Source organism: Anser brachyrhynchus (genome assembly GCF_964034855.1).
Source record: "Anser brachyrhynchus genome assembly, chromosome: 14".
NCBI lineage: Eukaryota > Metazoa > Chordata > Aves > Anseriformes > Anatidae > Anser > Anser brachyrhynchus.
Window position 1 is genome coordinate 18,904,827 of NC_137709.1, and position 12,893 is coordinate 18,917,719.

At 35.4% G+C, this 12,893-nt stretch overlaps 1 long non-coding RNA gene across 2 annotated transcripts in view; it reads left to right on the forward strand.

Annotated features, from left to right (window-relative positions):
- Positions 1 to 497: 497 nt before the first annotated feature.
- The window catches only part of LOC308177542, an 82,032-nt gene continuing 69,636 nt past the window's right edge, over positions 498 to 12,893 (forward strand). For both annotated transcript variants that reach the window (XR_013939238.1, XR_013939239.1), the window contains exon 1: positions 498 to 2,107. This is a non-coding gene — a long non-coding RNA (uncharacterized lncRNA). The remainder of the gene's footprint in view (positions 2,108 to 12,893) is intronic.

Consider the following 12,893-nt stretch of genomic DNA (forward strand, 5'->3'; position numbering starts at 1 on the left):
ATAGACATCCAAAAGATTATTTTGATTTCCGTTTCTGCCTGATTCATTCCTTTCACAAAACTTGTTCTTAGTAGAATAAAGCCATGCATGCAATAAGGCAATTCTTTGAATTTTAATCCATTTTGCTTTAACTTTTAAATTAAGGTTTAGCTTCCTTTGAGGGGGTTTATTACTAGATATTAGAGATCACTTCCTGATGAATTGTTTTTGTCCACTGATTGCTTGTGCTCTGGAATTTTTCTCATGTTTTCCACATAATTATTGTAAAACACAGACCATAAGTTACTAACATTAGTAACTAAATAGTACCTATTTATAAAACAAGCTGTGTAAGTACTTCTCTTCAGTAGTTTGGAGGAAATTATTCATTGAATTTAATCAAGAGACTAAAGGGAAAAATACATTTGTCTGCCACTTAACAGAGAAATGATACAAAGGTAGAAAAATATTCTGTAAGGTAGAGAAACATTCAAGGAAAATATTTTGAGGGTTAAGGATTTGATTTAACAAGTAGTGTTTAATACAGAACTTCAAAGAGAGATAAAGGTTAAGTATTACAGGAAGAGAACATTTTGTCTTGAAATTTTATTCTTTAAAGTATACAATTTCAGAATTTCAGTCCATGGTCAGTTCCAGTTATGAACAGTATGGGACTAATTCATCGTAGAGTTATTATTTCTGTGCTAGTCACATGGAATGGAGAAACCTCATTCTGGACACAAATGTACTGGTCATAATTTTCTTCTTAGAGTGGATTTTTTTTTCTGCAACTGTGTACATTGAAAGGTTTGCAATAAAAACACCATGAATGAGAAGACACAGCACTGGCCCCACTGTGTTGAAAATAAATTTCAAGCCTTCCACTTTCAACTTGGTCATCATCTGCTGAAATAAAATGTATTAAAGATTCTAGGCCAAGATTTGCTTTTAGTTATATCAGGATTTGCTTTTTCCACATTTCCCAGGAAGCTATTTCTGAATTCATATAGGTTTTGCTCTATTTACAGTTCTTATTTATTTATCTATTTATTTAGTGGTAACGTGTAAACAGTAAACAAATATCAGTGATAGTATTCACTTAATATCAGAATGTACTCTGTCCTCAGATTGTTCCTCATGTTCTTTCACCAGTGGAAAGTTTAACATTTTCTTAGATTAGCTGTAGAAGTTCCCAGTCATGTACCATGAGGTTGCTTATTCTAACAAAGTTGATAGAAGCCATCTCCTCTTATTCTCTCTTAAAAAAGAGATGACAACTCTAAAACTTATTTTCCTTTTGGCAGTGGATAATAGGGCCTTTCTCCATGTGTGATTTACTCCAAAGATTTACTGTGAGCCAAATGTGGAATCAAGGAATGTATGGTGAAATCATTAGAGTTCTTTTTTCTACATTTAAGGCTATCTTGAATTTGACCAATTGAAATTCCTTTTAGTATCTAGCAAGTAGTTTTGATTAAAGAAGAAAAACAAGGAAAGTTCCTTAGACGAACTATAGGGGGCCAGGATATTCAGATTCAAAACACTGAGGAGGAGAATTCATCAAGAGGAATAGTAGAGAAATTGACATCTTTTCACATATTCTTTAATTACTGCTTTACTTTCAGGGTCTCATGAATTGAATTTGTTCAGGTCATGGAATAATCTGTTCCTTTGTGATGAATTATAAGATCGATATGAAATAAAGATGAGCTCTTTTTGCTAGTTAGATCTTGAAAATGATGTTTCATTAGAATCACTTGTTTGCTTTTGGATACACATCAGTCCCTCCTTTTACTGATTACTTAATTAATGACACATGGGGTGAGGAAGGTACTTTGGAAATTGCACCTGTAAATACTCTTGAAACTGAACCCCTGGTCATTTTTTATGAAAGTCATCTCTCTACAGTTCTGATTTATAGGAAGGCGTTAGGGAAATAGAGGAGGCATCTTCTAAGCAGCAGTCTCTAATTAAGAGGTCCTGTTTGCAATTGATTGACTGTATCCTTAGTGAAAGAGTGTTCTCAGGTGTTGGCTCTTTGGTAAAACTTCAGTCTATAAAGGTCTGGTATCAAAGTAGGCTACTTAGCAGATAAAAATCTGGGTTTACTTGCTGAAGGGAGAAGGAGGTAAGTCTTGTAAATGTAATGTGGGTCTTTAGAGAATTTGTCTCAGAGGTGATTAAAAGGAAGTAAATGATCAAATTTCAGTTGTCATTCTATGTTAGTTGCCACATAATGGATAAAACATAGGAGCCTATAATAACAATCTTTTTGTTGACATGTTTTACTTATGTTATTCTTCAGGTAACCTAAAGGTAGTATACAAGCCTATCTTCTTTATATTGAGTGCAACTGGTACTTCTGATCATGACTAGTTTCTTTAAAAAAAATATGTATTTGTCTTCACGGGTTTGTCAAGAACTTGTTTTTCTTTTTAAAGTAAAAAGCCTAATTTACTGGGATTTCTTAAAGAACGTTCAGTAATAATACACTTCTGGGGAAAAAAAAAAGGTAGCAGAACTACTTTGTGTGTAATAATTTACACAGTAGCTTTTAAACTTGAGAAATGCTCATAGTATGAGCAATATAGATTTTCCTGTGGATTTGAAGTTATCTATGCCTACTTAAGCAGTTTCTAGTCTGTTGAGCCGAAGTGATTGTATTGTGTCGAGAGTTGCATGTTGAAAAGGCTGATAACACAGGCATTCAGAAGGCATATTGACATGGTAGTTCAGTATTAGTTGAAAGTCTATAGGTAGCTGAAGCAAATCTTACATATTTTTATAGTGAAACCACTTCTAGTAAGGAAACCTAAAACAGTTATTGTATCTACTGAAGGTCCATGGAAAAACTCTCTAAAATATTATCTTTCAAATATCTCTAATCTCTTTTAATTTACTGTTTCTAATCTACTGTGACTTCTTACATTCCTTGAATTTCATAGGGAGGCAATCAAAATATAACTGAATGTTTAGTGCTCCTTGCTCTTGTGAGGTGAGGGCCAAGTGAAGGCTACTTCTTTGATCCACAATGAGTAAGTGGAATTTAGATCTCACTTTTTGTGGCTGTTAAACTTACAGTAACAGCTAAGACATTCCTCAGTGTGACCAGTAATTAACACTCATAGTATTAAATAAAAAATGATGCAGTCACTGAATAACACATGTGGCTTGTTCTCACTAGGTTGTTTAGCTACAGCCTTTATGTGTAATCAAGCAGTAGAAAGACTGACCTGTGGTGGTGGATTAACCTTGGCCAGCAGCCAGGTGCTCACCCAGCTGCCCCTTATTATCTGGATGGGGGGAAATGGGATTAAATAAAAAATGGTGAGAGAGATTGTTTATGTTACTATCACAAAGAAAGCAGACTCAACTTGGGGAAAACTTAATTTATTGCCAATTTAAGTGGGTAATGAGAAATAAAGAGGAAAAAAAAAATAAAAACACATTTTCCCTGAAAATCTGCTTCAGTGGGTGCTTTCTGTGGGCTGTAGTTTCTCTCAGGAGAAGCTATTCTCACACAAATCCTCCACAGGCTGTTTCTGTCAGGAAAACCTGCTCAGATGTGGGCTCCCCACGGGCCTGCAGTTTTGTCAGAAACTTCCACCTATGCTCCAGTGTGGCTATCTGCTCTATCGCGGCCTCTTCCTTGGGCCACAGGGTGGTCTGGGTGTGGGCACCTGGAAGCAGTTCTGCAGCTTTGTTGCTTGGGTCAGTCAGAACCAGGTGTGGCCTGTGTGGCGCGGTCCCAGCCTCTCCTCACAGAGAGGACTTTCCTCCCCTGCAGGCCCCCCATTGCTGAAACATTGGCATCTACACCCAGTACGCCTTGTGGCTTTGTAAATAATGCTGGTCACGTTGAGACAAGGAGATAAGACATCCTTTTTTTTGATTAGGTGATAGGGTAAGTAATTCCCAATAGTTGAGTTCAAGATACTTTTTTTTATACCAAGCTTGTTGGCCCATAAAGGAATATCCAATTCAATAACAACTTCCTCGTGTAATTTGCTTTAATTGTTCTTAAGATTATATTATACATTTTAAAAAGTAGAACAGGTGAATATTACCAGAAATATAGTAAGTCAAAACCAAATAATTATCTTGGATTATCTTTCTGCAACTGATGGTTTAAAAGCAGAATGGTAGGCATATTTCATAAAGACATGGAAATGGGCAAATATGATGCAAACATAAATTAGGTGTGTAATATTACTTTGAGAATTTAGTAGCACCATTTTAAAAAAGAAGTGAAATTTAACTTCTGGATTTTGTGGTGATAGATTTACTATGGTTTATTTGAAATATTATGATCTGTCTATAAAAATAATGATTTTTATGTTTATCCATCTTTCCAGACTTTTACAGGGAAGGGGGGGAGCAGGTCAGCTGTTGATTTAGAAACTGCTTGAACTCTAATATCTCTGCAGGGTCTGTCCAGCACAAGCACTGTAACTGTTATGCTGCCTGAAGCTATTCAAATGTATGGGCATTGAAGGAGCTCAGTAATTTTGCTGTAACTTTTGTAAATACTAAGGATGAAACTTAGTTAAAGCAACACCCTTTCTGCTCCCATTCTATTTTTGCACTCATTTTCAAGTGTAACTTAATTGAGAGTAGGTATCAAGTAACAAGTTTTAAGTATGATGTTTGAATTATATGCATGAAATTGTATTCAAATGTGTTAAAGAACAATGCAATAGATGTTCAGCAGCATTACTGGAGAGTGCTTCCTGGAAGACTGGCTAGCATTTGAGGTATGAGATTAAGATCAATGCGTTCAGCTTTAGCTCCCATTCAAACTCACTTGTTAGTTTTAATAAACCAGTGTACTGCTTTAGTTTAGTTATCTGTCAAGTAGGCATGATAGCATCCATCTTAACAGGTTTTTCTGTGACCTCATGAAAAGAATATATTTTTCTTCAAATTTGTTTTAAAGATGTACTGCAGCAACATGGCCCAGCAGCACTACAATAATTTAATAGATACAGAATTCCCTCCACATTGTATCTAAGTGGCTTGACAAATATACTTCGCAATGCAGATCTGAAGGAAGAAACTTCAAAACTTAGTATTTCTACTGAAATAACATCTGATAATGACTGGGACAGGAATATTCTAATTATAAACAGTTTTAGGAGTATTTGATTAATTATATGAATGCATAAAGAGATCTAATATTTAATGTGGCATATTCCTAATTATTTTAGATTCAAAATTCTGTTTTTTTAAAGAACTGAAAAATACATGATATATTCTCTATTCTGTCTTTGGCAGTTAGGTAGGAGAAGTAACTTGCTGCACAGGACAAATTAACCATTTTATTAAAAAGCATCTGTGGAAAAAGACAATAGAAATCAAAGAATTTACCATTTAAGGAATAATTTTTTTGAAGCTTTTAAATGATACCCCTACATGTAGGTTTGGAAGCTTAAAATATTGAACACCATATTCAGTATTCTGAAACATGATTCATCATTTATGATGGTCTTAAAAATCTGTGTAGCTGTGTCTATTTTGTTTTTGATTGTTATGCAAGTAGCTGTGCCATAACTGTACTTTTTCTTGGAACGCATATCGTCATTACTGGACTCTGCAGTAAGATTTTTGTAAAGAAAAAAACATTTTCTATCCCATGGTTTTAAATCTAGTGTGTATGCAAGCTGGCCAGTGTGATACAGAGCAGTCATAGAGTTACACATTCTAAATCCTTGCAAGTTTACAACCAGGGTCAAGTTCAGGACGATGAAAATTTGAAACAATTTTATAGCCACTGCCAGAGAATACATATTGATCTATCACTCATGTCTAGGGATCATGACCATTGGTGATCATGATCATCAGCTGTATCTGATCTGATACCATTCATATTCTTTGGTTTTATAAAGGATTATATCCAGCCATTAGAGTTAATAGTGTTCTTGCAGAATCATCTCAATATCTGAGCAAGTCTATATTCATTTTCAGCAATCTTCTCTTGACTTTAATCTTCTGTCACTCACTTCCTCAGCACTTTTTTCATGTATATTCTCTTAAACATTTGTGCTTTTATTTTTGTAGCTCCGTGTCATATATCCGGAGGTTCTTTTCTGCAAACATTCTTTTCAACCTGCTTCTAGAATGGCAGTCTGACATAACTTCACTGCCTTAATGTGAAATCACAGCAAGTTTTCTTGACTTGTCCTCGCATATGACTCTACTGCCTCTTTAGTCAAAAACACATAAGATAGCCTTATACTGGCTCCTTTCTCAAAGACTACAGCTCTTTCATCTGCCTCCCATGCTTCAGTTCTTGTTCCTATTTTCATATATGCACAATTCTTCAAACTTTTTCAGAGGCAGTTTTCTGTCAAATGTGGATTTTAAATTTTACCAAACCAGCTACAGAGTACAGTAACAATTGTAGAGGAAACAATGTCAAGGTTAAATATCCTTAATTATATCACAAAATGGTTAACAAAATATAGGGTGGTTATCTAAAATGCTGTAATTACTCATGACCTTGCTGGCTAATACTATCCCATTGTTAGTTTGTGTCTTCAAGGCATTTCAGATTCAGAACCCATGAAATATGAAGCAATGTTATGTAAACATATTTTGAACTGAGTTTGAAATATCATCTGTAACTGTCTTTATCGCTGCTCATTGAGACAGTCACTGAGTAGTGCAAATAATTCCAGTACGTCACAAAGCTGTATTATATCTAAGCCTCTGTGTAGGTTCTCAGGATGCTATATTTTATCATTCTCTGTCAAAAGCTTTCAATTGTCAAGAAGTAGCAAGGTAATGCTGTCCTCTTCATTTTGGAGGGTGTTTGCTAAATCAAAACATTATAATTATTCTAGTGCTCCTGTGACTGGACCTTTTACTTCCATGGTACTTGATGTTTGACAATGACACTACGTATACTATATAAATCTAATTAGAGAAGAGCCCTGATTACAGAAAGGACTGGGCTATTCTTTTAACTCATCTCTCAAGATACGATCTCTCATTAGAGCTGTCTTTGTGAAACATTTATTTAATTAATGAAAATAGAGGGTCTGAAAATATTAAGCATAAAATTAGCCTGAATTTCCAAAGGAGTAGTAGTGAATCAAGGAGGAAAAATAGCACCTAGGCAATCCACATTCTTCATAACTTGTCATGCAAGAAATGATGTTCGCATTAAGTTGAATTACATGAATTATTTATAATGACTAACCAAGTATTTGTATTTTTTAAAATGAAGGGGGTATCTAAAAGTAATTAACATTGTTGTTTATATATACCAACCCCCCCCCAAAAAGTTAAAATTTCATTAAGAATTTACTATGAACTAACAAGTACAAATAAATTCAGTTGCAGAGCTAGAACTTAACTCATTCTTTCTGTCTTTGCCATCCTAGTAGCTGAAGCACTTTAAAAAGGATTTAATTTGCTACTGACTTAAAAATAATAATAAAAAAAAAGTCCAGCAGGATATATATGATTTATGGATATTTATCTAGTATGACCATTCTTATATTTGAAATTAGACCTTAAAGTATTGCAGACTTTGTTCTTAACTTTCTTGCTGTGTCACTTCCTCCTCATTCTGTAGAAGATAAAAGCACATTATAAGTGTTTCTTTGTAAAAAGTATATAGTAAATAAAAAAGTAACTTACCAGGTAGTCAGATTTTTTTTCCTAGAGTTGGATATTATAGCAGCTTAAAAGGAAAAAAAAAATAAAGTAAAAAATAAAGTAACAGCTTCCACCACTACAGAATGTTGTTTCAGTTTTCCTTGCTATTAATACATATTCTGAGAAACTTAACGCAAGCTTCTTCAAACAAGAAACTTTGAAAGTTGCTGTCTTATTGGACATTTTAATCAGACTGGGCAGGTGTTATGATGTATTGTATCCTTTCTCCAAACAGTAGAGTAAATGCTGTTTTAGAGAAAAAGCTAATGGTGCATGACTGCCAAGTGGAGCTTAAATAAAAAGAATTATTGTGAAAATCAACATGCAATTGGACATAACTGGCAAAACTGAAATGTTTATGAAAACTCTTTAAAAACAATTAATGAAATTTAACTTCATCTACACATTTGGTAGCTTGGCTTCACAGAGCATTTGACGCTTTCTTCCTTAGGTTATTTTATAGCACTGAACTATGTGTGTTGAGGTTTGTGTGTCTCAGTTGACTGAGTTTAAGCTTCCAGCTTTTGTCCTTTGAATTGTGTATGGTTACGTATCTAAAGGGACTTGCAGTAGGTGCTTTGAAGCTTATTACTTTTGGGCTTTTCCATCTTCATGAGATGTCTGATTTTGTCTTGGTCAGATAAGCAATAGAAGATGTGCTGGTTAGTTGTACCTGCTGAATAATAAAGACTACCCAAGTCAGTAGTATTGAAATTCTGTTCTGGTCCTGAATGTTGTCTCATCACTGCATCCAATGTACAGTGATCTTGTGTGCAGGAACTAGGCTTTGTACAGCTGTTTCTGTGTTTTCTTTGGAAATGAATTCAATTTCTTTCAGGATACATCTCCCAGAAGAACCTTTATATTAAACTTTGCCTCAACGGCATAGAAATGGCATATAATAGAGTTAGGAAGCTTAATGGATGTCAGACTGATACTCTAGTATTTACTGCCATGCCAGGATGTGCCATTACTTTTTTTGGTGGAAAATATATTATTACTGTGGTAACACAAAGGGTATGGCTCATGACTGACTCTGCCCATGTCCTATAATTTAACATTTTTATGTTTCCAGCATATGTTTGTGATACTTTTTTAGGGCTGGTATGTTGTGGGCAAGTCTGAAAGTATGCCCTGAGACGAACAAATGCCAGCACTACTATTAAAGCAGTTCTGTTGCTTTTCACCTGTCTGTTTTCTGAGAGTGATGATAATGAAAGTTGTAAGGTTCAAGACACACATCTTCAAATGTTGTCACTCTGACTTTTAAAGCCATGTCCCTTTTTACTAGGTAATTAGTTTGAATATAACTAGCTAAACCAGAATCCTTTATAGGCCAAATACTGCAAGAGCTCCTCCTAATGGAGCTAACATCATGCAAAAATAAAAGGGAGGGGGAGGGGGGGGGCTTGAGAAGGGAGTAGAGGGGAACTTCCCAGCATTGTTACTCTATTTCCTAATCAGAATCATCTCATCATGTTACTGAAAAATTTTGGTGTGTATTTATTTGAAAGAACTTTGGAATACTTCACAAAAAAAGTATTTATCTTGCAAATGATTTTAGCGTGAAATCCGTATTTGGATACCTGGAGAAAAGCATTCAAAAGGTTTTTCAGGTGTGTGTGTAAGTTGGTGCAGTTTTCCTTTGAAAAAGTCTTGCTGGAAAGATTGAGTGACATACTAAGCTTATCACAAATGCTTCCTCTTTCTGACTACGTTACTATGCAGGAAATTAAGTGCAAAGCTATTCTTTTTGCAAAGACAGTCTGTATGCAGTGAGCACTTACATAATGGAAAAATGGCTGGGCTAAATTCAATATTTGGCTCACAATGCAGTTTTATAGATTCCAGTCCTATTTCACCTCTGGAGCTGAATGCAAACAGATGACCATGTTTTAATTCAAACAGTCAGCAATAAAAGAATGGGCTCACTGGGTACAGCAGGCTGTGGCAGGTTGATAGGGAGAGACTTCTTATTTTTGTTGTTGTTTTCTTCATTTTAATATAGGGCAAAGTCACCTTGAAACAAATTTGAAATCACAGCTTGTTCAAGTAAACTCATTGCAATCTAATGAATTGCCATTAAATGATATCTATGGGCTGTGAGTAAAGACTTTGATACTTTGTCTGAAAGAACTATGGTAAGCTTTAGGGGCCGCTTGAATCAGTGGCACTCTGCTTGGCAAAGAAACAGATGGCAGTTATGGCAAAAAGGAGTTTTCCATCACAAAGTTACTGCTGGGCACTTCAATCACAGGTGTAAATGAGAGCTCTGTGGAGACTGGTGTTTCACATCCAGCTGCAGTGATCTTGGAGGGGCTGTTTTCACAGGCAGACATCATCACAAAGTTGCCCCTCTCCTGTGCTGAAGGCTGTCAATAGAAGTATGCATGACTTTATGGTGACATTCTCTACCCCTTCTCAAATCCTGTGACATAAATTATTATTCAGATAATGGCTATATTTAATTGGTGCAGTGACAGCCATGTGAGATAAAAAGCAGATGTAATGCAAGCCAAGTCTGTTCTCTAACTTTTTCCATGGGTATTTTTAACTGCTTGGCCAAAATGTGTGCATATGTTTGGTTCTTGCATGTTCCAGAATGGTAGCTGTGATAAATAAAAATGGCATATGTTGCTAACATCAAAATTTCAAAACAGCTGGTAATTTTCAGCTAAGGCACAGTAGGCCCGATTCTATTTTTTCTTTCTTTGAAACCCAGAGAACTGACTGAGTTATGGCAGTATATGAGGGTCTGGTCAGCTCTCCAATGGTTTAATAATTTAAAAAAATAAAAATAAAACAAGGTGAAGGAAGGACTAAATTCAGATCAGGCAGATGACACCATTCCATCAGCAAATGGCTTTCCAGCAACACAGCTCTGGGACCTAGAGAAGTAATGATAATATATCTTTACCATCTGAGTCAGAAAAATCATTAAAGGGTAGTCATGAAGTATAATTTTGCTAGCATTGAACAAGGGATCAGCACAGCTAATATACATTTCTTTAACATTTGTTCATAGCAAGTTTTAGTCCTTACAACTTGCCAGATCTCCTGAAGTGAAAGGTTCTCTGTTCATAAAGAGTGACTTACAGTGGAGTTGATTTATTTTATTTAAATTATTCAAGTCTGAAAGGCAAATAAGCTGCCTCTCAAATTGTTTTGGGAGAAGGCTGTTTCTAACAGAATTAGGGTAGCTTTTGTCATTTTAAGAGTCGATATATTCAAGGTGTCTAGATGAACTTAAATTTAACACTTAATTCTTAGTCTAATTAGCCTACGTAAACAATTTACTAAATAATTTAAAATAAGCAAATTGGTATAGCTTAGAGGTAAGTTCAATTAATTCATCTATTAAATTAATTTAAAAGAATGAGTTAAACTAATATTTGCTGCAATTAACTTGTCCAGTTCTAATAGTGAAATGGGTCACTTCAGGCAGTTCTAGAATGAGACAGTACATGATTTACTTTCACATCAAAAAATAATAGCAAGACCTACGAACTACAAACTTTCACCAGTATTTAATTACCATGTATTTCTCATGGACCAGTTCATCCTATGACAAACTTAGTATCTTCTATGGAGCAGTGTGACTTGGCAGCATGAAAAAATACGGGTATATTTCTTTTTTCAATTTCTATTAGGACAGTTTCCTTTTTGCCTTTTCTCCACTTGGACTGAGGTCACTTTTCTAGTCTGCCTTTTTGACTTGATCTTTGTTATTCCTCTGTAACCTTTCTATTCATCAAACATCAATCATTTCTTCCTATCTTCTAAGCTGTCTAAGCATTTGAATAACTTGCTGTTAGACCACAATAGGGTGGGGAAACTTATTTTTTCTCAAATGTTGTTGCAGACTTTGAATTCAGAAATGCACAGTCATGAGAAAACATGGCTGTTGATTGCTATTCCAACAATAATTATCATTTTGTACATAGAATATTATCCTTTTGTGGTGTTTCACGTAAGTAATGGTATCTTCCCACAAATAACATTCTGACTGCAGAGACTGGCTTTAGGCCAGTCAAGAATAAATAATAATAATAATCCAATTCACACAGGCAGTGTTAAGGTATATGCTTCTAGCATCACTTCCTGCATGACAATGAGTGACATTTAGACCTTAAAAGTTGCTATATCACTCTTTCATAGTGTCCTAAATGGAGATAGCCACTGTTTCAGCTTTGAATGTGGTAGAAATAAAGCTGCAACCTTTGACTCTGAATGTTCCAGACAAAACCTTTTGCAGAAAGTGTTTTGTGCAGTGTGATTTCTACTGAACATCTCTTCCTCGTTAAACTTAGTAGAAATGTCTGCAGTAAGATGTGGTGGGCTTGGCTCAAAAAGGGCAATGCAATACATTAGACATATGAACTAAGATCAAATTGTCTGATTCTCCAAAAAGCATGAGCTGATTAATAACACTGCAAGTTTTATATCCATAGAAACACTTAAAATAATTGTGCCATTAGCTTGACAAAAGCAGTGAACCTTTTAAAGGCTCCAAGTCTGCATCATTTTTTCCCAGAAGTCTACAGTTTGCCACCTACTCCTGATGTGATTGTTTGCCCTTTTATTTCATCTTCTTGTTCCACTTCTGTCACTTTTGTAGATGATAATGATGCCCCCTCAGCCCACTTCAAAGGAGTCCTGCTTTATCCAGTACATCCAAATATGAGATCTACAGGACAGAAATTTGACATAACTGTCAGCTGAACGTTTTTCTTTCTGTCCATGGCACATAGTGTCAGGAACATAGGACTGAGAGCACACTGGAAAGCTGCTGAATTTGTTGCTTGATTCACCCTGACCCAGACTTTGGAGTTTTATTGTTTGTTGTATATGTTTGTATGTTTATTTGTTTTTATTATGGTGTAAGAGGCAACCTAGTTTAAGAGCAGTGAATGAGGAGTAAGGCACCATGCAGTGTAGTATTACTTCTCACTTGATCTACTGTGAGACCTGTATAGGCCACTCAGTTTTCTCCTCATCTGTTTATGCACTGTTTTTCTCTTACTTATTTAGGCAGTCTAAAGCTGGAAGTCTGTATAATGTATAGGCTTCAAAGCTGAGTTTTATCAGAGCACTGACAAAAGTTTTGGAAACACAATTTGGTGAGGTATGATACAAGTAAGGCAAACCTCCCATAGATTTGTCCATTATATCTTCTAAGTAAATCTTCAGAGTTGCACTCAGGATAGTGAGCCAGTGGCTTTGTTGGTTAAAACAAATTCTGCCAGTCTCCT